Source organism: Dromaius novaehollandiae, chromosome 7, assembly GCF_036370855.1.
Source record: "Dromaius novaehollandiae isolate bDroNov1 chromosome 7, bDroNov1.hap1, whole genome shotgun sequence".
NCBI lineage: Eukaryota > Metazoa > Chordata > Aves > Casuariiformes > Dromaiidae > Dromaius > Dromaius novaehollandiae.
Window position 1 is genome coordinate 31,594,948 of NC_088104.1, and position 27,924 is coordinate 31,622,871.

Genomic DNA, 27,924 nt, shown 5'->3' on the forward strand with positions numbered 1-27,924 from the left:
TTACTGTTTTCCACACGTGTATTTCAGGAAAGAGGGCTCATATGAAAATATTTACACAATGTTCAACTTAAAAAAAATGCTTTTTCTCTGAAAACTGAATAAGCAAGAAATGTATCATGATTTTTATATTTCTAAAGAACCATGCTGGAGAGAAGCTGTCTTAAAAATGATTGCATACCTGACTACAATGACAGAGAGTTCATTTCTGCAGAACACAAATAATATAGAAAATTACACTCCAGAACTTAGTGTTCAGAACTACCATGTACTTGTAATTGGATGTGTATTTTTTCCCTCTACAGATCACATTATGTATTTGTTATACATATTGTATAACATGACTTTATTTCTTTTCCAATATTTAGTTCTTTCTCTTTCAATATTAATTCTGCGCTGTCTTCAGCATTCCTATCTTTCTTCTAGCCTTCTAGTATTAGCAAATTTCTTTTCCTCTTCTGCAGTTTTTCAGCTTTACATTGTTTGTGGAAATAACAGATATAAACTTACATATTAAATACATCACTTACATCTCACCAAGATTGCGATTCGTCTCTCTAAGATAGTCTATGTAATGTGAAAAAGTAAAACTCATCCAAAAATGCAAATGGATCTGCATCTGACCTTCTGCATCTTGCATAAAGCAGAATAAAGTCTTACATATCGAAGAGAAGCAAAGGAAAATAGAGAAATGACTGGGTTACGAAACCATATGAAATATGCATACAAAATATTCATTTGGCCTTGATTAAAGGTCTGTAAGTAGTTTTTGGCTTTTGTTAGGCCTTGCCTGAGCTATTTTACTAAATAGCTTTTGAAGATTTTAGTTTCTGATTTAACTGTTGATAGATACTGTACTGTTTATGTCACAGGACTAGAATTTTCTCCAGAGCTCATAAACTCCTTTCTTTCTAACATTTCATTGAAGAGAAGCCCTGAAAGCATAGGCTTTACCATATGTTTTTGCATTTCAAGATTTTATTCTTGTATAATTATTTTATTAATATATTACTGTACTACTGTCTTTGAAATCTATGGGAAAACTCCATGTGAGTTCAGTGAGAGCCGACTTGGAATTTTTCTTTGGTGTAGGCACTCTGAGTACATTTTTGTTGTCGCATCTTTTTCAAACACTAGCCAGTTTTGAAAACTGATGATGTCCACATGTAGTATAGACGATAGAAGAGTTATGATTTCTTTTATTCTCTGTCTTAAAGGAACTAACTGCTTTTTTTTTTTAGTTTTTTTGTTGTTCTACACTTTTGTCACGGAGCAAGCAACTTAGACCATTTCAGATAATTTCTTAATTATATGTCCTGCCACACTTTAAAGGATAACTGGCCCAGAAAAAAAGCAATGGTAATATTTTGCACTCTTGTGCTTAGTAAAGAACAGATTATGTTCCTATTAGCCTTTTGTTTTTAATGAACTTTTCAATTGCTCCTTCCTTCTCACAAAACTTTAGAATTAAGGGCCTAAAATCTACTTCTTTTTCGCACTTTGCTTTGCAGATGCAAGATATATAATTGGCAATAAAGTCTGTGAGAAGTTTTGTATGAGAAATTGCTTTTCTATTTTGCAAATATTTTGTAATGGTGGCTACAATACTCTTAGTTACAAACTTTGACGAAAAGCTTTAGAGATAAAGAGACTAACCCTCTCTGAGAAGGAAATTCTATGAGGAGTGACATAGAAGATCTTATTCTTTAGATAAATTGCTAGTCGATATTGATCTCATGCTCAGGTTTATAATGATCAACAGTAATCAGTCACTACTATCACCTATACTTGAGCACTGGTGACACCATGCTCTTCTGTTCTCTGTCTGACATGACTTATTTTTCTCAGGCCCTAAATTGGATTTAGTAATATAACCCAATTGTTAAGACACCTGGATAAAATTGAGTAGCCATCTACAGAATTAGACTAAGTAATCCAACAGTTTTTTCTGCACTTTAATTCTATAACAATGAGGAAAAACAATAAAATATTGTTCTAGATGCTTCAAAATGTTAAAATAGATTTGGTTCCTTGCTACTGTTTTGGGGTATTTTCCAGGGATTTTTCTGTTTCGACATGTTAGCTATTTTCCACCTTAAAACCATTTCAAAGAATATTTTATGTATAGTATTTGAGTGAACACACACACACACACACACACACACACACACACACACACATATATAATCCCTTTGCTATATAACTATGTGTATATAAACATAGATCTGATATTTTGTTCAAAGGCAACTGCAGTCAGCCAGTAAATCTCTCTCACTTTCTTTCTGTACTATCTAGATGGCTATCTAGACAGAAAAGACTGTTTATAACATACCTGTGCTACAACTTTCTGCTGCACAGACTCTTGCCATGAGATAACAGCATGTAACCGTCAGGAAGAATCTCTTTATAAAATGAACACAAAAGGGGAGGCCCAAGAAATCTTGTGATTTCCGAGTCAGTAACCCTTCATATTTTTGAAGCATGACTGCATTTGCAGTTAATGAAGTTAGATCAAATACTTTTGTCTCATGTTCTTCCCCACGCACACCCCACCCTAAAACAGATCTTCTAAAGTATATAAATCTCTGTCATCTGTCCTTGGTAAATCCTGTCTCAGAGGAGTTTTTGGTCAACTGCCAAACAAAAATGAAAATTCAGGTTACACGATGTCATGTGACTACTTTCAAGAGACCAACACCTGCTCTCGTGATCTGGTTAACAGTTACCCTGCTACCAGTTGGTTAAGTTTATAGAAGATCAGGTAAGCAGTTGTCTAAATACCCACATCTTCTTGGCCTTTGCCATCCATGATATACGGAATCTGATCACACTGCTAAGGATGTCTTCCTCTTGATTAAAATATAGAAATTCCTCCTCCTTAGATCATGAAGACCAATGTGGGGATAAGATTTTCATTTACAATGAAGCAATTTACACTTCTCTGATAAAGTAAGGGAAACTTAAAATGGGGGTATGCATTATACCACCATGACAACATTTAAAGACCTACAAATAAGAAAGAATATGAAGCAGAATCTTCCCTGCCAATTTTTCTTCATAAGAAAGACTGAATGCGGTTGCTTTGGTTTCTTATTTATTAAACATTCCTGCAGAGAAACGATAGTTAGTTCTCAGTCTATGAGAGGGGTGAGACAGTGCTCAGCATATGGATCTGAAACTGCTCAGGTTTCAAAATTGGTGCAATCCCTCAATCTGTTCCTTCTAATAACTATTTCCTGGTAAATCATTCCAAGTGATTAATACTTATTCTTTGATTTCAGCATAGTTCCAGATCTAAAAGAAAGCTGATTCCATTGCTTTTGATCATCCTCTGTTCTTTCCACACAATCTTCACCATCTGTTCACATGACTGACATTTACAACCTCATGAGAACCATAAAACAAATCCCTTCTTAAACACATGCTTGCAGCTTGGCTCCTTACATGAATGTGATTGTGTTCTTTCTTGAGTATACTCTTTTCATTTCTTCCCGTGTCTGGTTCTTTGCTCATCCTCTCTGCAACATTCAGGAGTGATAGCCCCAGCAATGATCTGACTTTGTCCACTGCAGGTTTTGGTGGACCTATGTTACACAGCCACTGTTTTATTCTTTTTTTCTCTAGATTTTTCCTAAAGCACACATTTACATAATTAAGATGAAGAGGGTAGTCCTGCTAGAATTCCTACACTTTTCCTCTACTTTTCCTCTCTTAAACACTGTCCTCATTCTATCCCACAGGTTGCCATTGATGAAGAGTAAAATGACAGTAGAAGAAAGAAACCACTATGCTATGACATTTTTCTCTATTCCCTTCAAGAAATATGCATCAAATTAAGTTGCAAATAGATTTGTTCTATATTCCTTTATTTAAACATTGAAATACAGATTATGTCAAAAATATATCACAGAAACAAGAACAGGAAGCTTCCCATGTACTGAATATTTTTTCTCGTATTATAAAATGGTTCTATTTTTAAGAAACAAAGTGGCATGCAGAAGGAATTCTGAAAAGTGTCCTATCCTGTAGTAATACATTCTATATTTAAAAATATTTTTACTGTTTTTAAAATGGTATCATTTGATTTTGGACAAAATCTACCCTTTGTTTAACTTGCTTAAGTTAAGAAGAACAAATCCGGTCACTTAAAAAAATATGCATATTTTAACTTTCTCTGATAAAGAATCTGCTATGGTGCTGTAAAAACATTTTAAAGTACCCTTAATTATACATTTTTACTTGCTTTCTAAACTGTATTTGAAAAATTGAAGATCATGTATTTCTGTAGCCAAAACATTTTACCTGTCTAGCACATGATCTGCTTTAGTGTTGTGACTGATGAGCTATAGACCCTTATTACTTTCAGTAAATTTTTACTGAGGCTTAGTTTTAGAAAACATAAAACATGTAAGGATGTCTATGATTTTACAAATAAATACCTGTATTTTTAACAGGTAGATTGAAATTTTGAGAGTACATCTATTAACCAGACTGCAGCTGAGACAATCTAATCAAAATAACAAACAGTACATTTACTGAACAGGTTTATGACTGCTTGTCAAATTCACACAACAAAGGCCAGCTTGGGAAACGCCAAATATATAAAGATGATTCCTGACACTGAAATGAACTGTAGTTTTGCCTAAGAAAGCAGTACAGGAACTGCCTTTTTTCTTGAAAAATCAATCACAGAAATACAAAAACCAGACAACCAAAGTCTGAATATTTAACACAGTAATTCAAACTCACAGGGGGACTAGATTACCATGTGTTTTCATTTCTGAGAAAATACTAGAAAACAAGGTTTCAGGTAGCAATTTACTTTTCTTTCATGCTTACATAAAATTCATAATTATCTTTTTTCCTATCCTTTCTGACACTGTTTGACAGGCACAAATGCGTAAGGAGACACATGCAATGCTGTTGTCAGCTCCAACAAGATGCTGGAGAAGCGTGTGCTGAAGTAGCTGTCAGAAACAACAACAAAAGAAAAGAGTATTTGGAGCTCCAGAATTTATCTGTGTATTGACCACTCAAGGATCAGTTGTGAATGAAATGAGGACATTTTGCTCTAATTCATTAGGTATTCCTTCAGCTCTCGTCTTATTATTGCAGTAAAAGTAAGTTTATTAGTTTTCTTGGACAAATCTTCAGGATTTAATCTCTCGATGCTGAAAATGATCCCAAACAACAACATAGCTAGGTATACCATTCACATATGAATTCTCCCAACATGATGTTCCTTCCTTCTCCTCAGAGTTTCATTTGTGCCTATTTATTTTTTGGAATTTAGCAAATTCCACCACAGTCAGAACATTCTACAAAATGCTACTCTGGAAAAGTTTCATAGTCTGTGTTAGCTTGCCAATAAAGTTTACAAATAATTCTGAAAGCATATAAAAAAATAACACTCGTTTCCTTTGTGGGAGAGAATGATCTGATGGAACATTTCAGAAGTGTTACAATATTCTCTAGAACAGACAAATGTTATACAAACTTTCTTCATTTCTGTGTACATATTTTGGAGGGTTTTTTGGGGGGAGGGGGTTGTAGTGAATGGAAAAGGCAGCTGCACTAATTAACACTTCATATAATTCACATTCTTATGCATTGATGTATGTCTTGCTGATTTAAAAAGCTGCCTACTCCTGATTTCTACTCTTCATGCTTTTTCTGTCATGATCTTTCCACTCTCAAATGTAAATTACCACCCTGAATTTTGTTTTCGATCTTACCTTTAAAAAACAAACCAAAACCACTGCACACGAAACACATTTGCTTTGATTTCAGTGACACATTTTGATCTATCTTAATGGTCATTCCTGAGGTTTGCCTACTGATTAATGAAAAATGAAAGGCAACTATTAAAGTGGTACTCCGTTGTGAAAAAAATCAGGAAGAGGAATGATAGATGAGCTTCCTGTCTTTCCAAAGAAACTACATGTCCACTTACTGGCAGTACCATGGCAGAAAGCCACAAGGAATAAATGGAATATGGCAGATGTGAGCTCCTTGTCTTTCTGTAGCAAATATGTTTTCCCTAACTTGCATTTCACATAACTGTCACGGGAAATATATGGATTAATCTAGTGCATTTTAACAAGGATTATATGCCACAGCCCCTATCTTCAAAGACAGGCTGAGAGGTGATGCATTAGCAGCCTACCCACAGACTTCTATTCTTCATTGCAGGTTTACCCAAGAAATTTAAGTTGTCTCCATTAACTCTTTCCTTCTCAAAAGATGTTTCCTTGAGGAATACCTACCTACTAATGCACATCTTCCTCATCTGTGGACTCTCCCAACAAATGCACACTCATAGGTATTTTCCTCCCACATCCTCCCACACCAACCCTTCCAATTTTAATAGATTACAACAATCTGAGGTGCAAGCTGAGATTTGCACCTTCGGGAGTTTAGGACGAGGGTGATGTCAAGGGAGCTGCTGCTTTTCCTGGTGCTCATCACCTGCTCACGGCCTTTCCTCAAGGGGCACCACCCTCCCCCTGTGCCCCGTGCGGGGGCGGGGCGGGTAAACGGCATTAAAAAGGCGGTTAAACCGGCCCCATTAGGGTGGAGTTTCCCCTTCTCTGCCTCAGGCTTGCGGTAACCGCCACCCCGGGGCAGCTTCTGCCGGGCACGACGCTGCAGCTCGCGATGGCGTCACCAAGCCCACGTTGTGACTTCATACCTGCGCCTTCCAGAACGTCCCTTCTGCCGGTGCTGCCGGCTGCCTCTCGCCAGGCCCCCGGGGAGCGGCGGGCCCCGCGCTAACCGCCCCCAACGGTCGCCCCCCAGCGGTCGCCCCCCGCCCGCGCGCGGCGGCAACGGCTCCCCTGCCGAGCGCGCGCCCCCTCTGCCGGCGCGAGGCGCTCGGGCCGGCGGCGGCGCCCTCTCCCCCGCGCTCGCGGGCGGCGGCGGCGGCAGGAGGCAGGGGGAGCCCGGGAGCAGCGGCGGCGGCCCGGCCCGGCGGGCAGCGAGCCCGGCAGGCAGGCGGGGGCCCCCCGCCCGCCCGCGCTGACGTCAGGAAACTTTCTCCGTGGCTGAGGCGGGAGCGGGGCCGGAGCGGGCGCTGTGTGTCGGCGCGCCGCGGCAGCGGGCCGCCTCCATCACTTCGCAGGTACCCGGCGCTCGCATCTCCCGGGGCTGGGGCCGGGCCGGGGCCGGGCCGGGGCGCCGGCCCCCGGGGGAGCTTCCGCCGCGGCGAGGGCGCTGCGGGCTGGCGCGGGCTCCTCACGGGGGTGACCGCAGCCTCCCGCTCGCCGCCTCTGCCGCTCCCGAAGTGCGGGGCGCGGGAGGGGAAGGGGACGGGAAAGCAGCAGCGCCCCGGGGCGCAGCGGGAGGGCTGGGAGCCTGTTGATCGCCGCGGCGGCAGCCACGAGCCGGGCGCTCGCCGAGCCGCCTCCCTCGGCTTGAAACTTCGCGGCGCCGCGGGCGGGGAGGCGCCGCGGCGGCGGGGAGCGGGGCGCGGCCGTTGGCTGGAGGCGCGGGGCGCCGCGGCAGGCACCGCGCTGCCTGTGCCGGGGGGCGGGCTGGGGCGGCCGGAGGGCGCGGGGCCGGGGCGGGCTGGGGCGTCGGGGCGGCCCCCGGGCGGCGGCTGCCGCTGGCGGAGGTGCGGCCCGGCGCGAGCCGCGGCGTGCGGGGGCTTTGGACGGGGCGGGCCCGGCCGGCGCGCGTCTCCGTGCCGCCAGGCCGGCGGCGTGTTGTGAAACTTGCGGTAGGCACGGTTTGCGGCGTTCCCCCGCCGACTTGGAAGCCGCAGGGGCTTTGTCAGGGTTTTTAGACATGAGATTTGGCGTGCGTTAGGGCTTTTTGAACTTCAAGTGGTTAAAAGTAATCAGATGGCCTTCATTCTGTGTGTGTGGGGTTTTTTTTTTTTTTTTTTTTTTTTGAATCCTCTTAAGTGGTATAGTAAAGCTGTTACCGTTGCGGGACTTGCAGGGACAGCATTTTGTTTTTCTCTTGCTGGCCTGGCCGCGGCGGTTCAGCTTTGTTCCAGAGGCGAGCCGAGCCCGCTGCCGGTACTAATAAACACGCAGTTGTTTTGCGAAGGAGGATCTTCTCTTCGTAGGCAAACACAAACCATCAGGTTAATTTTAACTGTACAGAACACCCGGGTGTGGGGAGGGAGTAGCTGTCAGATCATCTTGTCAATACAAAACTGAAATTTGAGTAGAGACTTCAGTGACAGGCCTGAAGTCCAGCTGGGGAGATTCAGGGGGGAATTCTCTCTTTAAGGCAGTCTGAAAGTTTTATGATGTTCCTCTAAAAGAATATGGAAAGATACGTTCCTCGTTTAGTTCCGCTATCACTGACATTTATTGAAGGCTAATGAAAATCAATCAAAGGCCTGTAAAGGTTAATTGTATTCTTCACACAAAGGGATTAGTCATGTTGTGAAGAACTAGCTTTCTGAACTTATCACTGCCTTGGTTTAGATCACCTGATAGTTTAAACAGTCATTATATTTAAAATTTAAATGCCATGTAACACTTACTTTGTTATTCTTATTTCAGTTCCTATAGTTGCATTGAAGTTAAGTCTTTAAAAAGTTGTCTTTATATAGAGGTAACTGGAAACACGTTCAAAAGCCTTCAAATTGCTTTGGAAAGCAAGCTATACGTGAAGGTGATTATAAAGATGATTTGTATGTATCTCAATATATATTAAATTTTTGAACAAAACACCTTTGGTCTTCTCAGTATAAATTATCCTCCAATTTTTACTAATGTGAATAATTATGACCCCCATTTTTAGAAATAGATTCTCTTTTGTGCTTTTCCTCTCCTGCATGTCAGACTGAAACTATGATTTTAATAATACCTTTCAGCCAGTGTAGTGATAAGCAATACTTTGGAGCTTCAAACTTCTGCCGTGAACGATGATGATCAAACTGAGACAAAATAATTCCTGCCAGAAAAAATCTTTTTGGTAATTGGGCTTCTATTTTATGGCAATTTGAAAATGAACAGAAAAGTTCACTTGCAATTACTGATTTACTCAGCTGGTTGGTTGAGTGATAGTACATCAGGGACAACCTTTAATATTTGGAGATTATCCACACGCACTCAGGGAGAAGAAAAACAAAGCAATATGAAAAAAATGGTAACAATAAGCATATGATTATTAGCCCTGTGCTTTTTGGTACATATTGGTACACCTAAAAATAAAAGATAAGTTTTGGGCCTCCTTAAAGTCATGTGTTTACATGAAGGTCTTGAATAGAGAGTGAGTGAGTCATGGACGAAACCTAGGAAAATGGCACAGTGTGGAAGGATGCAAGGGATGCTGAAGGATGTCAAGTTTGTGTTTTTAAGTGGTACAGGGGCAGGGATAATAGTGAAAAGAGACTGGAATTAAGAAGCAAGTGCAAATTAGATTGCATCAGAGGTGAGGATGACAGTCTTAGACATGATACAGGTAGCAACAGCATGTCTTGAGTGATGAGTACAGAAATTAAAATGATTTTGATTCCCATGAAAGAGGATAACCTCCTAGATTGCAACAGTGAAATGCTGCTACAATATTCTGTGTAAGCATTTTAGATCACATGGGAAGAAGCAAAACTTGAACTGGAGGACGAAAAAGGAGGAAAGATGTAGTTAAGAAGGGCAGAGAATAATTCGTGGTTGTCACTGCCTCATTAGTCTTTGGCAGCAGCTTTGTAATCTTTTCCAGGCTAGAAAGTCTTTTTAGAGTTCAGTGCGTCTATTGCTCTGCAAAATATTCACCTGATGTAAACTTTCATAATTTCCTTACAAGCTCATAAAAATAATTAATATTTTGATTTTAGACAATGTTATATCTCATGTAGTTACATATTTTATGTGTAGCTTCGGTGATTTTAAGTATAGCAGCTTGATATGAAGTTCAGCAGCAGTGTGCTTGTTTGTGTGCATGGTTGTGTTCATACAGCATTTGTAAACATTACTGGATGCTCTAAAAATCACATCATCAAAAGAATTACATGAAGAACTTGAGAGGTCATATATAGTAAACTGACACTTATATTATGATTATAGAATTAATTTTTCTGTTGAGATGACCCCTCGAGTATGTTGTTTGAACATGTTGTAAGAAAATAATTGAACGACCAAATGCAATAATTAAGTGCAAACTTTAGCTTGAACTGGGGGACTAATGTAAGTTGAAAGAGAGCAAAAAATGGACTAGTTTATCCTTGAGTTGTTAATATATCTAATCTGATTTGCAGTAGGATTCTATCAATTTTTTAAAGATAGAAAGTAGTGCAATGAGAGCCTGAAAAGCCCACCAGATTCACTTCACAAAAATAGCTGATCTCTTAGAATTTTCAGTTGCTGTCCAGAGAAATGAATACCAGAGGTGGAGACTATTTGAAGTGCCTCAGCTCTTGAGACAAAAAACTCTGAATTGATCTCTTAATAGAGTTGTTACATAAAAATATACTAGTTAGGCATGAATAAACTTTGGCCCTTTCCCCCTTTTTTGCCTTACTGTAATCTGATACAATTGCATTGTATCCCAGGAAAGAACTAACAATACTATTGCTCTTAGCAGCACAACCAGTGCCTCTGCATGGCTGCTAACAAGATCCTCTTCTGTTCTCTTAGCCTTGATATAGCCTTTTTCATTTAGGAATATTCATTAATATGCTTGCTCCCAACCTTGAAGTCAGCCTCCTGTCATCTCTTAAACCCTTGAGGTAATAGCCTGGCTTTTATTCATGCAGCTAGTCTCACTGGCCCACTGTCAGTGTTTCACTGAAGTTGTCTCATGGTGTAAGTGCTGCATCAAACTGCTTCTAGATTTGCTGTTGCAGAATAGGCACTAGTACCTTTAATATGCAGTCTTAACCTGGGTTTACACTCTCCACCTGTGGTGGGGGAGCAGGAAGGGGAGATATTATGTTTATTTGTAATTTTCATTTCATGAGCTATCCCCAAGGCCTACCTGTGACCTGGTGGTAATGGTAGGATGCTATAGTAGCATTATGGTGAATTTCTGCCTACTCCTTTAGTCTCAAATGCTGCCTGTGCCATTTTATTGCACATTGAGGGCCCACTAAGATTTTTACTCAGTTCCATGGGCACTGAAAGATCTACTACTGACTATTTCCAGAATTCTTCAGTCTTAAAAATGCTCATTACATAGGCTACAGCTTCACCCAGAAGAGCAGAAGGTCACCTGAAATGCTCATCTTGCTGGATAGTTTCAAAACATGTTTGCTATGCTAAACTCTACACTGAATATCAAGAGGAGGAGGTGATGTTACCACCCAGGTTTTATCCAGGGTTTCAATAGAGGTCCTGGAGACCCAGCTTGAATTGCCAGAAGAGAATTCAGATTTTCATTCCTCTTCCCCTCTGCCAGTTATAGCAGATGTTCTAATTGCCAAACTAAGAAGGTACTCAATGTTAAAATGTTACCCTTTCCTCAGGTTAAAAGGATTCACTGGTTTTGGTATAATTATGTATTCGACAAAGAAAGTGAAAATGCAGGATTTCCTGTAGATCTTTCTGTAGAAGAGGCAGGAGGTGAGTTTCCAACAGATACTTAAGTAGTTTTTACTGGAGCAGGAAACAGAACTCTCATAACACCTGCAATTGCATACAGGCTACTTGATAATGTGGCAGATAAGTACCAATAAGCCCCTTAGATTAAAGTATTTAAAGTACTGTATTTTTTGGACTTCTGCAAAATTCTTTTCTGTTTTGAAGGACAGACAGTAAGAAATTCTATTTATTATTTCAATTCCTGAGTCTGACCTGTTCACTTTATTAGTCCTGTATATATCTTATGTTTGAGTTGCAAATTCAGATTTGATTCTGAGTCAAGCTGGGTTCTTTCTGTCTTCTATCTCACTTACAGTTATAAAGAATTGGAAACATCTGTGAAGCTAAATGGTTTTCAGATTATTCTGTCAGTGACACTTGATCAACACCATTGCCTTGCATGAGTTTGCACAAGTGGAACTGATGGTAAGCTAGTAAACAAATCTGTTAATGATGCACTGGTTGAAGCAGAGACTACAGTTGGCTCAAATCTTGCTTTTATTAGCTCTGGGGGACTAAGAAGCAGCTAAAATTGTTTTTTGTCACTGGGAATGCTAGGCTCTCATGCGTGTGCTTGTGCTGTCGTTCTCTGGAGTATGTATATGTATATACACATGCATATGTATGTGTATGTATATATGCACACAGTAAGAAAGAATTCAAGAAGCACAGTATTATGTAGCACTGTGATCTATGGAAATTTTTTTTAGGCATTCTGTTCATCTGGTACAGAGAGATCTTGACCAGTGCAAGTAATTAATGCTTTTATTTTCAAATACGCTTGACTTTTAAGGCAAATCTCTTGATATTCCCAAGTGTCCAGTGGCTCTTTCTAATGTGCTGCATGGCTGTAGTGGAGCAAGGAATGGCAGTACTCTTTTTCCTGTGGTGAGCCTGGGAATGGATGCGGATAGAGGAGTCTAATCTTTGAGACTGTCTGCTTGAATCTTCTCATAATCTCTGAAAATCACATTAAAAACTTTACGTTCAAATTCCTGTATGTTATTTTTAGATATAAATGAAATAGCTTTTTGTGAACTATGGGATTCTCTAGAAGTGTTCAAGATTTTGAATGGAATCTTTTTCTCTGTTATGTCACCCTCCCCTTCCTGCTCTGCCTCCTTTTAATGAGGGTGGTCTTAGTTGAAGTAAAAATGCAGGAGCAATGTAGTGTGCATAACAATCTTGAGTATTACTTGCTGTGACATTTAATAGTCTATTCCGTTTTATTTTTTTCCAGCTTTCAAATGCAAAGCTTAATATTCAGTTCTGTCTAGACAGGATAGGCCATTAGGAACATAAACATTGTGCTTAAATTTTCCAAGTGATACAGGACACGCTAAATTGTTATCCTTTAAGTTGTTTTAGAGTTCTTAGCAATGTAGAAAAATCAAACTTTGCTTCCCCTAGGTGAAAAGCTGAGGTAGACTGCTGCGATGTTGGGGAAAGGTGGGTGGGAGTGAGATAGTTGACCATTTTCACTGCATGCACGCAGCTGTCCCTGAAGCAGGGAGACCTCTGGGAGGGCTGATTGCCTTACAGCTGCAAGCTGGGCCATCTGGGCTGTGGCATGGCCTGTGAGTTGCCGTTTTGCTATTGCTGGCAAGTTACTATCTCTTGCCCTGCGTAACTGGTATTTTGCTTATGCATAGAGATATTTGCCTATGCACAGAGACTTACTAATACTATCAATATATCAACTTTCTATTTTGTCAGATTGAAAGCTCTTTTGTCTATTTGTTTAAATAAGATATCTGTTGCAAAACTGTTTTTAATCTGTTGCGAAATCTGGAAAGTATAACAGAAGTGAGGTAATGAGCCTAGATAGGGACTGTGTTCCCAATAAAAGATGATGTTTCCTGCAATCACATTTCAAAATGTTGTTTGGAACAGCAGTTGTCTTTGCATGCCAATTACATTAGGAGTGTGGGGTTTTTTTGTTTGTTTTTTTTTTTTTTTAAAAAAAGCTCAGTGTGTTCTCCAGCTGATTTTCTTAATTTTTTTCTGGACCATGTTTCCTAACGTCTTGCTGTGCAGATATGTGCAGTCTCTAATGCTTCTTCCTACATGCCATGTTGGCAGCCGTATGCATTGAAAGATCACGTGTCGGGTCCCCCCCCAAAAAATCATAAAATGGGCTTAAAAATAATTAGATTAAAAATAATGCACATTTTAACTTTTTTGAGTATTTAGTGTCTATTTTTCTCCTATAAAGCTCTTTATTCCATCTCCGAAGGTCTGAAACTTTAAAATAGATATTTTTAACTCAAACTCAAAATTCCAGAACTTGTAAGATTCGTTTTTCTTGAAGACCCAAGACCTGCAGTAAGATCATGAATGGTGGCATGACTGTGTCTGAGCTTCTGCTGATACAAGCTTCAGTCTTAAATGAGGAAAATAATACTAAAAATATTGTTTTCATTCTTGCCCATATTCTTATATAACATACAGTCCTCTCTGCTGATAGTTCTGACTGCTTGTTCATGTGCTCGCAGAAGATTCAATGAAGTAGGGTCAGTGCTAGACCTAAGAATTACTTGATAGTATGTCTTTTTCTCCTGCCTCCCAACACATTAAGTTCACAGCATGGACAGAACCTTCACTTCCAAAGCAGTGGATGCTTGCGGTTGCGAATAAAGGATAGGTTTGTACTGCAGGTTATGATATACATGAGTTATTCCCATTTCAGAGCTGGAGTAATGTCAAACACCTTGTTAAAGTAAAATAATAAAAAACAGAGATAAAGTGCATATGATGTAGTATGGTGCTAGATTTCTACTCGGGACAGGAAGTAGTAACAGTGGACTATGTAGCCAGCAGAACGTAGTTTGAGAGGCTAACCCCTACTGTTGTGCCCCTTAATCTGTTTCACATGTGTAAGCTTTAAAGGAGAGTGTGCTGTGGATTTGCAAACACAAAGGTCTTTTAACATCTGAGTTTAGTCTTCATCTTTTCCTTGAATCAAGCAGCCTACAAATTTCAGTATTAATTTGGTAAGCTATATTTTGCATTAATATTCAGTTTATCCTGTTGTGCCAATAGACATAGGATGGAAGACACTTTTCCAACAAATTTTGCAGCCGGAGCTGATGCTAATACTCTTATCTGTCTGTACTGTACAGTAATTGTAGCTAATTGTTTGCTTGTGCTGTGTTTTGTAGTGTGAAGTGTGGTATGTCAACACTGCTAAATCGCAACAATAGTTTGCATAATGCTAATGTTTTTGGAAGATAGCTTACTGATCTGTCACCTAATTGGGTGAAACATTTCATGTGCAACTGCTGTTGCAGTGCTTTATACTTCCTTTTGTAACAGAAGTTTGTAGTTTTTTCTTGATAACTGATTGTTCTTGTATCCAGTTTTAATACATATTTTTGTGTAGTGTTTTTTACTCGTAAGCTAAAAAGCAACAACCTAACAAGTGGGATGGGTCAAAGACCTGGGAAAGCAGAATGTAAAGAAAGTAACATTCTCTTACACAATCTCTTAAAATTGTTGGAATTCCCATTAAATTGCAGGATATCCATAGACCGTAGTGCAGCTCTCCTAAATTGAGTCACTTTTTTTGTAAGGCATATTGGTCTATTTGTAGACCAGGATAACTTGCATAAATATATTTCTTATTTAAAAAAAAAAAAGGAAAGGTGATTCCACAACCTCCGGCCTGTACACTGAGAGCTCTATTTCTGGCTTAGTTGCCACAGGTACAAAATTGCAATTTTTGAGGGAGATAGCCAGTTGGGGGAAGGTGCTTGGGAATTTTTATAGACTTCAGTTTTCTGTCTGTTGCTCTTCCATTGAAAGATAGTGGAAAGTCCTGTAGAGATCAGTGGACTACAGCAGTTTATTGTCTGTAAGCTGCAGTCCCTGATTATGATAAAAGAGTCTAAATCCTTGTATTCTTCTAGAGAGCTATGAGGAAAATAGCTGCTGAAAGACCACAAGTCATGATGAAAGAAAGATGATGGTGGTAATGACTTTGAATTAAAGCTGAAAGTGCACTTTTAGCTCAGTGTTATAGGGTGTGCTCAAATAGGTATGCAGAAGAAGAAAGCAGAAGAAATACAGGATAAAGTAAAAGAAACTTGAACATTCAGTAGATTTTATGCTTGCCTTACCCATACGAAAAGGTGGTGGAGGTTGGGGGTGGGGGTGGGGGTTTGTTTGTTTTTTTTTGTTTTTTAATTCTGCTAGTTCAGAAGGAGCTTTACTAATTAATGTGGGCTTCTGGAAGTGCATAGGATGATGGGCCTCTGTGGCCCAGCCCTTCATGTGGACAACAAAACTACAACCTCAAAAATTCACTATAATTTTTCTTTTAATGGAATTACGCATACAAAATGAGAAATCTAAGCCATTTATTTATTCATCAGAGCCTCACTTAGATATTTTGAGAAACCCTGTCACTTCAGGTATGGCCATTAAACATATTATCTTGCTGTCTTGCTCTGTGTTTATGTATTAGAAGGTGATGTACTGCAGGAAGTTGCTGAATACAGGTCTCTATCTGGCCTACACATGAAAGGAAAATATTAATATCGGGTGACTTGATTAGCTTGTGCCCCATCGCATTTCAGACCTGGCTTATGAAAATGAGGAGAAAGGTGATATTTTGTAGAGTTACTGAAGAGAAGGTTTTGATGGAGAAAATACTGAGAATGTATAAATGGATTTTATTTTAGAAAACTTAACTTGCTGATAGATTATTCAAAGTTTAAATGAAACTCACCACCCAAGGCTGTCTGGGCAGAATTATCCTTTTCTCTTTTGATGTACGAGGAAAGAGGAGCTGTAGGACTCCTTATTTTGCAGTCTACCAAGGCTGTAAAACAACTTGTAAAGTATCTAGCATACATTGGTCTGTAGATGCTGGCAGAGATGCAGTCTGGAAGAGGGGCTGGAGCTTGTTAACTGGAAAGCAGCCAGAAGGACTTCTATTGCAATTGAGGGTATGTCTGCTGTTTGCTGAGCTGACCTGTCTTGTTCAAGGCGTTGTTACTGATGGAAAAAAGGGGCTTTTGAAAGTGAGAATTCAGCAGAAGGTACCTGGAGCGGGCTGCCAGAGATGAGGTTGGGAAAAGGTTTATTGGAGAACCTTGCTTCTCTACTGCCTTTTAGACTGTCTGTTAAAGCTTCCTCAGGTACCCCTTTCCCCATATTATGGGTGCTTATGGATATCAGGGATTTGGGAAGCCTTCACTGATGAAAATATAGGCACATAAAGTTCTGTTCATGTTTGTATGCGTCTCTGCATTGTCAGGAACTGAGCTACTTGGCTTTTTCATATTTGTATTCAAAACTTTCTGTAGATATCTAAGTGGGGAAATTATGAAACACATCAGCAAATCTGAGCAAGGATATTTTACTAGGTATTCCTGTGGTAGTTTAAGGATCTTACTGGCTAAGAACGCTATTCATTCTTTTTCTGTCTCTGTAGGTTTTATAATTATATCATGCAAAATACAGCAAATTCAGTAAAAGATGTGTAGAGTGCATTTCCTGTCCGCCCCGAGAGTCTTATGGTTAGAATCTGTGCGAATAGATTAGGAAACATTAGTTGGACCCCATCAGATACAGGGAATGAATCCTAGATCTTTTCTATCTTGAGGGAATGCTAAGCTAATGTGTAAATATGTAGTGTCATGGTTTTCTGCTCTGATTTCCTTGGAAATAAAGATTGTCTAAGGTGTTTCACACCAGTTAATTATGATTTTATTGCGACTGCCCTCTCTGGAGGTAATTCCCAGAGAGAAGTCAGATTTAAGCCATGCTACTTCCTATAGTATTTCCTTTTGACTGGCTTAGCTAGCTCCCTGCTCAGCATGCAGGTTATTGGAAATCCCAGCATTGCTGGGAATATTTTTTTGTATGCATTGTATAAAGAGACTAGCTTATGGATCCTAGTCTGTGATTTAAGGTGGCCAGTGGAAGTCTGAGTAACAGATGCTCTAGTGATTAGCTGCTGATGTCTCGCTCTGTGGTTCAGTCTGACTCATGGACAGATAGGAGTTATGTGATGGAACAGGAAATTGGTCCAGGGTCCCTGAAGTTCCTAGTTGGTGGTGTAACTATTTATTCTGTGAGGAAAAAGATACATCTACAGAGACATGCTAGATGTATTAATTGGAGTCCTTAAAACATTTCTTTCCCTTTCTTGGATACATGTAGAAACCAGATAGTGGCTTATTACTCCAAAAGATAAGTTATTTCTTTTGTGGATTATTTCATGGCTAAAGTTCTGTTTCCAAGCTGCATTTTAACCTGGCCATACTGATGTGCAGTCACCTTATACTTTTGTCCCAAGTAGTCTGTCGCTAACAGCAATTGTAAATTAGAAGGATATCAGCTACATACTGTTTCCTCTTTTAAAATTAAGTATTTTTCCCATATGTCTCAGGTCCATTTCCCGTGTCTTTTATCTGAGGCTGAAGAATGCAGATACTAAACTGCCAGACTGATTTTTGTATTAGGAATTTTCCCTAGTCTGAAGAGTAACTATTGAATCCAAACCAGTAGTTAGCATTTCAGCCATGTATTACTGGAGAACAAGCTGCCTTGGTATTATCTACAACTGTGAATACAGTTGTTTTCCATGGTCAGCTGCTCTCTTGGCTTTGACTGGGTTGACATGAGACAATTCATGCCCACATACATGACAAGTCTGCAGGTGTGGAAAATCCACAGACCAAGCACAGCCTACGTGGACATGGTAATAATCTGTTGGAAACTGAAGCGCATGTTATTGGCAGTTTATTTTAGAGAAATGTTAGTATTTGCTTTGCTTTTGTACTGGTTGACAGAGCAAAGATGATTTTAATGCATAAGGGACTGCTGCTGCAAGGAAGTAGGTTCTCTCTCAGATAAGGCAGGGTAGTATGCTATACCTTTGAGTAACTACTTTGGTGCTTTGTGTTCTGTACGCCTATTTTGCAGTCTTGCAGCAATGCAATGGAAACTGATTACTCACAGCTGCTGATGAAGAGTTGTCACACTGCTTGGGTTTTCTCTTCTGTTGCTGGGTTTTCTGAGAGTAAGAAAAAGAATGAGGAGGTGGCTGCTTAGCAATAGTACGCCATGGGCAATGTATGTAGTTATTCATTTAAAATAAATAATTTAAAAATAAGGCAGTATATATTGTACAGCATATTCTATATAAGCATTTTGCAAACTTAATGTGCCCACACTAAGATGCATACTTTACCTTCCTCCCAGTATAACTGATATCTTTCAGTCTCTTCCATCTCCAAGATACAGAATGCATGCTACAAATTTTTAAAACAACCATAGATTCAGGAAAGGTTGACATGCTTTAGTGAAAAATTTGCAGAAACATTTAATTCTTTTTTCTTAGTTTCTGCTTTTTTCCAAGCTAGAACCTGATTGAATAGAAGATGTTCTGAGAGATAATATTATTTTGTTGAATAAGAATAGTCTCAAAATATTTTTCTTTACGTGTTTTTTACTCCAACATTAGTCTGTTTTTTAATTCCCAAATTTCATAAATAAAGCAGTAGTGTAGTGTTTACTTCTGGTTCCCTAATTAAATATAGGCACTAAAAATAGGAAAAAACCAGATACAACATTTGTTTACATATTTTATTCAAAACAAGATAGAGAAAATGAGGGCTGATACAGAGAAGACAAGTGCTATTATGTGGGGAAAATGAATGATTATGAAGTGTGACTAGAGACTTTTGAAATGGAATTTTTAGAAAGACAAATTGAATAAAATTAAGAATACCTTATCACCCCTGTGAATAGTGCATTTACAGATCTGTAGTTTAACTTGGTATGGTAGACCACTTGTGATAGCTTATGTTATGCCTGCTTTTTAAAATATGTGCAAAAGTTTACCGAAGCTCAGCATCATGAGAAAAATCACAATCCAAAATGATTGTGTTCCCATGTGTTGAGCCTATGCTCTATTATTTGTCTGGTGCCTACTTAGCAGGTATGAGGATTCTTAGTCTGGGGAACTATAGACATGCATAAGAAAATCCTCATCAGCTACCTTTCTGCCCTTAGTCTTCCTTAGGTTTTGGTGTGCTTGCTCCTGTTTTTCGAAAAGAAAAGTGAAGGAGTAAAAAATGTGTGGATCCTTCTTACACTGGCCAAGATGATTATTTAAAATGGAGTAGAAAACTTTCTACAGAGGCTTTCTGACAACGGAGAGTTTTTTGGTCTTGTTTCATGCATCCATCTGTGTTGGCAAATTTTTTGGCAGTCACCGATTCTCTAATGTTTTTAAGAATTTACTCATAATCCCTTTCCAAATCTCACTCTTATTTAAGGAATCTGGGATACCTCAAGCGGAAGTTTAATGTTGGAAGTGGCAGTCATCTAATCTCTTTGCATCCTGCATGCTGAGATGAGAAGCCAAACTCTTGCTTCCTTCTTTGTAAAATATGATAATGATTCCTCTGTGAGATCACAGATCTCTTTCATTATTCCACTCAGACTGAGAAAATATCAGCAGAGTGAGAGGCAAAAGTTTAAATTCAAATGATAAAGAACGAGGTAAAATTTAAGTTAACTTTTCTGGTTCTTAAAAGGGCAGTTCGCACATATCCATGGAAACTTCTTGACATATGTACTGCAGTATCTAATTCCTACAATATTACAAGAGATTGTACAGATATGAGATGGTCATACTATATTTCTAAGGAATTGGAAGTGCATGAACTGAGAGAGGAGTAACGTACTTAATGGCAAATGTCCCAGGTTTGAATGTGATGTTTTGCCTTAAGTCTGCTTAATTCCTTAAGTCTGCTTAATTCCATACCTTTTGCTACTGCTTTACCTGCAGTCTTTACAGTTGGTGCATTTTCCTTTTGCCCTTTCGTCGTCACAGTGCTGTTACCAGAATGTATTACAGAATTGCTGAATTTTTAGCAATTGAACTTTATTTCTGAGTGGCTCTGAAGAATGTCCCTGGTTATCTTAGTCTTGGGTATGAACCCTTCTTTGCATGCTTTTCCACAAAAGTAGCAAGCCCGACTGAAACTTGCTTTGTGTTCCCTCTACAGAGGTGTCAGTGACCAGTTGAACGCCAGCTTCACTCGCTCATTCCGTACTGTTCAGTACCTCAAATTTTGTAGAGCTCAGGGAAAAGGAGGATGCCGTTGTCCGTTTCTGAGGCCTTGGTTCCCCTCTGCTCATCAAAACAAACATTTTCATGTTAGTGAGGGTTCTTCTTCTTGCTTTGAATGGAGATAGACGAGAAGGAATTTGCTCCAATTCTTCCCCTTCCTCCCAAGTTTGAAGAAATACAGATCCTGGTCACGTTCTAATAATGTAAGGACATTGTACTTCATATGTGGCATTTCTCTTGCAATTCTTGGAGGATATTCTGAGTTTTTATAATTTCATGGCTCATGAAGAGTGCCTAAATGAGATTTTGCTCCCCTTTCCCCCTCTGGAATTGTTTCCTCTGTAGCCTACTTAGGTTTGATTAGGATCTAAGACCTTTTTGAGTGGTGAGGTAGGGAAATAAACAAAAGCTAAGCAAGTGAAAGCTGAGGAATGGAAGAGGGTGTTTTTTTGTTTTTGTTTTCTTTTAACTTAAGTGCATAGCTTAAATCCTTTGGCTCTAAACTATAGATAAGTTCCTCTTTCCACATGTACAACTTTTCTTTCCTCTTTCCATGTCCCTTTTCTCCTCTTGCCCTTGCACCCTCCAAAAAAAAACAAGTGTTATGCCTTCCTCAGACAAATTTCTGGGACATGCCTAGATGTTTTTTTAGAAGTGCTTGAAGGAAAAGTTTTCAACACTAAAATCTGTTTTATAAATATCCAAAGCAGAAAACAGACATATAGTCATAAACCCTTATAATTCCATTTCAGGCCGCTATGTACTTTTTACTCAGAATGACCTGTGTTGTGACTGTGTGCATGTTTCAGTATGGGATTTCTAGTTTTTTGGCTTTGTAACTCAGCAGTGATTAAAAAAATATGAAGAAACATAACCAATGTACCATAAAATGGATGTTTAGTGAGAAATAAAATAAAAAGCATACTTAAGATTAATGGAATATATTTGAAATCTGTTGTGTTACTGGGATACCTTTGACTCCTTAATCACTGAAATAATCTGTTCCTATTTAATTCAAATCAGTTGCATTTGTTAGGTCATCTGGAAGTTACTTTTGACAAATAAAATTCTTGGATTGCTCAGTCAAGTGGCAAGGAAAAAAAATTCTGACTGAAGAAATATGCCTGGATAGTAAGGAACATAATAAAATGCAGAAGATCTCAGTTCTGGAAGAAATTAGTGGTTGGCTGGAACTAAATGCTTTGAATATTTTGAATTCATTATGTTGAATTTTGCCAGATGTTCTTAGAGAGCATTCCTGTATGATGTACTTACTGTGGTGTTTCTTGTACTTCTGGATCACTTGATAGCTTATGGTCTAAATACTTTTTTTCCCCCCAAATAGTATTGTCCAATTGCATATTATGTTCAGCTGCTTTTTGAGGATGTGATACAAACCTAAGTCCCAGCCAGTATTTGCGTAAGGTAAAATGAATGAAGCGTATTTCTTTTTAGCTGGCAAATTTATTTTGAATCTTGGAGTATCTTGACAGGCTTCTGAAACTTGCATTTCACTATGTACTCAGGAATATTTTTACAAGATAGGATCTTTAAGGAGATGTTAGAGCTCAAAGACATTTTTGTATGTTTGGAGAAAGCAACTTATTAACTGTATACCCAGCCTCTTATGCTATAGAAAGATGGGTGGTGGATAGGTAAATCTCTGCTAATTAATTGTTCCTTTAAATCTGCCCTCATAGGTAGATACTAGGAAAACTTAAATTTGTGTATGGTAAGGTGCTGACAAGTGCAGCAGCTTGCATGTAGAAAACTGCCTTGTAAATGGTTGCGATTATATTATTACTGAGCCTGTTTTGTTTTGGATGTATGAATTCAGTTCATGTCTGCCTTGACTTCTCAGTGTATTTAGTTTGGACAGTCATGCTGTAATTCTGTGAGTAGCTTGAGCAAGCAGTGATGCTGTTGAAAAACTGGTCGGAGGCTTTCCCTATCCATTTGCCCCCTGTCCCTGCCCAATGCCCCTTTCTTTCGGTGATGGCTCAGGCGCTTGCAGTATTGCACACGAAACTGGATCAAGTAGGACCAAGTACTTGGAATGGGAGAGGAATAGCTCAACTTACCCAGGTCCAAACTGCTTGTAGAACAAGTGTAAGATGCAATAAGGCAGCTTTTCAAAGCAGAACTTGTGCTAAGCTGTTGTAAGCCTTGGTCCAGCGTATGTAGGACTTTTTCACTACTTGCACTAGAGTTCATCAGTGACGTGACCAGGACAGGTTCATGCTTGTAAACATGGTTCTGTCTGTCCTTTACTGGAGGACTTCTATAATCTTCAAGGCACATCCAGTTTAACAAGTGAGGATAAAGGTAGTGCTGTATTGTGAACAACACACAGCTTGTTCTTACTCACTGTATGCAGTTTATTAGACTTTGTCATAAATTCCAGTTATACTAAGCATGTGTATTAAGGAGGTTGGTTTCTTTTTCTGGTGGAGCTCAGCAGGAGAACACAAAACTTGTTTTCTTGACTCCTGCCTTTCTTTCAAAACAGAGAATGAACTGACTTCTGAATACAATGGAACACTTTTTCTTTTCCATTTTTTCTAATGGATAAAATAAGAAATTCAGAAATCTTTTAGCTCACTCTTTGTGTTTGCTTTCTTGTTCTTTAAAAGACAACTTCTCTGGGTGGCCCTGGTTACCGCTTACGGAAGAGGGAAGTTTGGTAGTTTCTTTCCATGTTCGTTATTAATATAATGTGCCTTTATCATGTACAAAGAATAAGTATTGTGGGTTGAGTGTTCTTTCCATTGCTAATAACCAAGAATGTCTTAGCCTAATCTTTATGGTATTGTAAATTGCATATGTCAACCATTAGGCTAGGCTGTCTCTCTCACGTAGATTCATTTTCTTGGAAAAAAAATGCATATTTTCTGTGGCACTCCAGTTGTGTCAGTAGTCTTAAGTTCATGCTCTGCGTGCTTATGCCTACTGTTTGTTAGAGCTACTTGGAAGTGCCTAAAGTTAATGCACAGAATTTGGGTCCCAAGTTTCATGAGTTTATAGGGTATTAAATAAGGTTTATATTTAAGATGGTTTCACTGTTCGTGCTAGGAAATTGAAGTCAGTTGAATACTAATCCCTGTTGAGGTTAGGAATAGAAGCTAATCTTCTTAATAGTACTATTTAATATATCAATCAAGGGTGAGTATTTCATGTAGGTTATCATCGTGTAGAACAGACTGATAGATTTTCAGGCTGGAACAAGCAGTGTGATGGTTCTGGCTAGTCCAGTGACTGTTGTGGTTTTGATGATGATGTTATTCCCCCTCCCCCCCCACCCCCCCCCCAGCTATCCTGTAATAAGCAGCATTTCCTTTTTTGCCAGAATTTGTTCAATGTTCCAGATTTGGGGGGGGGGGGGGGAGGTAGATCAGTTTGGCTGTCCATTTTTCTCTGAGACTTCTCAGTTTATAGGCGTCTTCTGCTGGCTTGAGGGACTTTTATGACTTCTATACACTCAGAATTTGCAGTTAATTTTTTTCTGTCAGTTTTTTTCAGAAGCCTAGATGGATTTAAAATGGGATAGTATGTTTGGTTGTGTTCTGTGTATTTCTGTTAAGTAGATGCTCATGATCCCATCTGGGCTTGTTATTTTTTAAGTGTCATTTTTATATGCTACTTTATTCACCAGTGTCCTAAATAACCCTTTTCTCTATGTGCACCAGGTTCACAGTGGTAATTTTTTTTTTCTCATGTTTACTTTTATCTTTTTATAGCTTGGTATGCTTTCTATAAATTAAAACAAAAACTAACAAAGTTGGAAATCTTGTGGAATACTTGCATGTTGTCTCTGCTGTGTCTTCTGTTATAAATGGTTCTGTAGTAATGTGTCTCTGGAAACTTTTAAGGTTATTTAAATGAAAGAATTTTAGGATCTGCACTATAATTCTTTTACTTGGATGTTTCCCAGAGTTGTTTCATCAGCTTGGTGGGTGTCTTTGTATTTCTTCTATATATTTGTGTATTTCTTCTGTATATTCCTTTTGTTACTTGTTGTTTACTGCTTGTTAATTTTCTGTCTATGCTTGGAGGTTTTTTCCTTCCTGTTTTTTTTAATTGATTGATCCATTAAATTGTGTCTTCATGCATTTTCCTTCTGTGCAGTGCTATTTCTTGTGTTTTTCTTCTTCTCTAGTTTTATTTTTGTTTTTTGTTCTGTGTCTCTGGTCAATCTTTGTTAGTTGGTAGTTTGACGTACCAACAAGTCATTTATCTTCCCTTCATTTTCTTACGCTTCTGTTTATCTACCAGTGTTCTTTGTCTTAACTTTGCAAATACAGGACTTGTTCACTGTTTTTTACAATCCCATTTACTAATTTCTACCACTCGATACCTTTTAAGCATTCATTTCTTCTTTCATTGAAACTGTATGCATATGCCCTTCTGCATCTCCCAGTTTGTTCATGGAAGTTAGCAATAACTTAACTGATGCAAGCAAAAAGTCAAAATTTGACAATGTCAGCCACGTTTGGATATTGTCCCTGATATCTATCCGCGATCAGGTAAAGAACAAAGAATGCAAGTGGCATATAATACTGTATTAGATTCATGTCTATCTCTTTTATGACTTTCTTTATAGAAATACTATCATGTTGGCATTAAAGGTTGGACTCTGCCATTTTAAGCAAGGATGCAATTTCAATCTCTACCATGTCTCATATGTTCTTTTCCCATGATAACTCTGTTGCGACTTTCCCAATCCCTTGATTTGTAAGCTTGTTTTTAAGATCCATTACAGATTGTAGATGATAAAAGGTTTCAAAATATCTTGGTTAAAGATGGTCTGGTACTATCATATGGATCAAAGGAAAAGATGAATCTTGTTGAAAATTGCTTTCCTCTCATCTGTCGCTTTTCTATGGTGTCATGTAACAAGACTTTTTTTTAACCTCCTGGGATTTTTAATACTTAATAGGTTTTACAAAGGAGGCTTTTCCTATTATTGTTCTGCTGTTCTCTGTGATGAGAAATGCAAATGTCCTGAAGAAAACACTGAGTGTAATCTTAACTGGAATACACTGCTGATCTAAATCAGTAGGACTTATAGGCAGGTGTGATAATCTCACAAGTCTCAGCAAGCCTTTCTGGAGATTTAAGGTAACCATTAGGGCCAATACTTTTTTTTTTCCTCCTCTCTCCCCTCTATTTTTCAAGTTCAAAGAGAAAACAGCCATTAAAGTAAACAAATCTGTTATATAGGCTTCTGTCATAGCAATATGAAGATCATGAAATTTACTGGTTAGTGTGAATGTATACCCAGGGCACTTTTTTTTTTTTTTTTTTTTTTTTTTAATTAACATTCCAGAATTGTCTTTGGTTTCAGAAGGCAGAACTGCCTCATTCTCTTCATAGGATCCAAATCTTTATAGCGTCTTGGGGATGCTTGCCAGAACACAGGACTACCATGTTTTACAGCATCTAGCACAACTTCTCCCTTCTCTTCCCCCCCCCCCCCCCAATCTGTTGGTGTTTCCACTCTCACACAAGGGGTTGTCTCTAACTATCTAACCTGAAGATTTCTAGATACCTTTTACTAGCATGGTTGGCTGAATTATGCATTACTGTCCAAAACATTAAAATCTAGGTATCTTCAAACTTTTGCACAGTGTCTGTTCTTGCATTGCAATATTTCAGCTTGATACTAAATCTTAATTTTACTTGATGCTGGCTTGATACTTGATCACCTTGATCCTGGCTACTAAAAAAAAAAAAAAAAAAAAAAGGTTAATTGTGACAAATAGTCTGTTTCAGTTACATAATCTGAACCAGCTTAAAAAAAAAGGTTAATTGTGACAAATAGTCTGTTTCAGTTACTTAATCTGAACCAGCTTAAAGGAACCTGCTTCCAAAGAATGCTGACAACTTTCTCTAAGTTGTACGTGCTAATTTTGGTACAAACTCAATGTGACTTGGCATTTTTGCAAGCTTCAGTTCCAAAATAGGAGAAAACTTGTTACTTATAAATCCAGAATTTGCAGTCATGTTCTCCTATATCATCCAGTAGTAACAAAAGTGTTTTTCCATGCGAGTTAGCAAGAGCCAGCTAAGGCATCCATTTTGTATAGTCCACAGTAATGGACAGGCCAACATGTAATTCTTAGATGGTTGGGATTTGGTTAAGGAGTTGCTGTTGTCAAGATAAAGCTGAATAGTTTGTGATTTCCTAAAGGCGGATGGCTCTGTGTGGGCATGCGCCTTATGAAGATTTTGATTTGTAAAGTAGCAAAGTTAATATGGTATTGCTTTGTGGGTTTTTGGTGGTGATGATTTGTTTGGTGTGTTTTTTCTTATTTTAAACTGATTCTTGAATTGTTTATTTATGGCCTTAGACCAAAGGTTTGTTGCGGAATACATTTCAGCAATAAAAAAGATTTGAGGAAATCTGCGCAAGAGTTTTTGATGGTGCATGTGCTACTTTACGTCATATCTCTATTTTTAATTCTGTTAGTTGAACCATGGCAGTCATTGTATCAGTGTAACATTGATAGCAAGGACTTAATAGGAGTAAAGAGGGAGGGAAAAATTAGAAATGTGTATGATGACAATTTCTGCAATTCTGTAAGGAGTCTTACAAATTAAGCAAAATTGTACAATTGTGTGCATGAGGATATGATGCTACTTAAGGAGCATATGCTTTGATCAGTGCAGACTAATCTGAGCTCCTCAGCCTCTGCTTTGAGCTAACCACATGGGAGACAGCTCCATTCCAGAAATAAAATCATGGAGGTGTGAACACAGTATTGTGCTTTAATAAACTGTAAGAGAATCCCATTATTCAGAAGATGAGTGTTTGGCCTGATGATAGGTCATAGATGGTGTCAAGTCTCAGTGGTCACCCAGGCTTGTCAGAATTCAAAAATTCATGAGGTCGCCCAAGTGAGATGTTGAAAGGCAAGCTTCGGAAATCTCCAATTTCACTGCTGCCCCTATTTATTACTGCAACTCTACTTATTCCGTTTATATTCTTGTCTAATGGCTGACCATCTCTGCATGTTATGTTAGTAGAAGAGTGTATTCAGATTCTTTTTGTAACTTCTTGATAGTTGCTACTGTTAAAGTTGTGTTAGGTTTTCTAGCAAAAGGGGAACTTAATCATAAGGTGTTTGGAGTGGCATATGTTGAGAGAGGCCATTAGGTTCATTTTCATATTTGCCAATGGGATGTAATGCTAATGAGGGAACAGAGTATGTTTGTGTGTTAGACCGAGGAAATCTGTGACTCATGTAAAAACTTCTGCCTGTGTACAGACTCCCTCTGTATAACTGATAGCCTAGGGATTTC

The 27,924-nt window shown here is 38.8% G+C and overlaps 1 protein-coding gene across 14 annotated transcripts in view; it reads left to right on the forward strand.

The window, feature by feature from the left end:
- The first annotated feature begins 6,858 nt into the window (after positions 1-6,858).
- The window catches only part of GULP1 (GULP PTB domain containing engulfment adaptor 1), a 148,669-nt gene continuing 127,603 nt past the window's right edge, over positions 6,859-27,924 (forward strand). For 4 of the 14 annotated variants that reach the window (XM_064515065.1, XM_064515063.1, XM_064515062.1 and 1 more), the window contains exon 1: positions 6,865-7,117. The gene's annotated coding sequence lies outside the window, so the exon portion shown is untranslated. Of the gene's footprint in view, positions 7,118-11,847; positions 11,958-27,924 lie in introns of all 14 variants that reach the window. The other 10 variants (XM_064515060.1, XM_064515058.1, XM_064515057.1 and 7 more) reach the window with 6 other exon arrangements.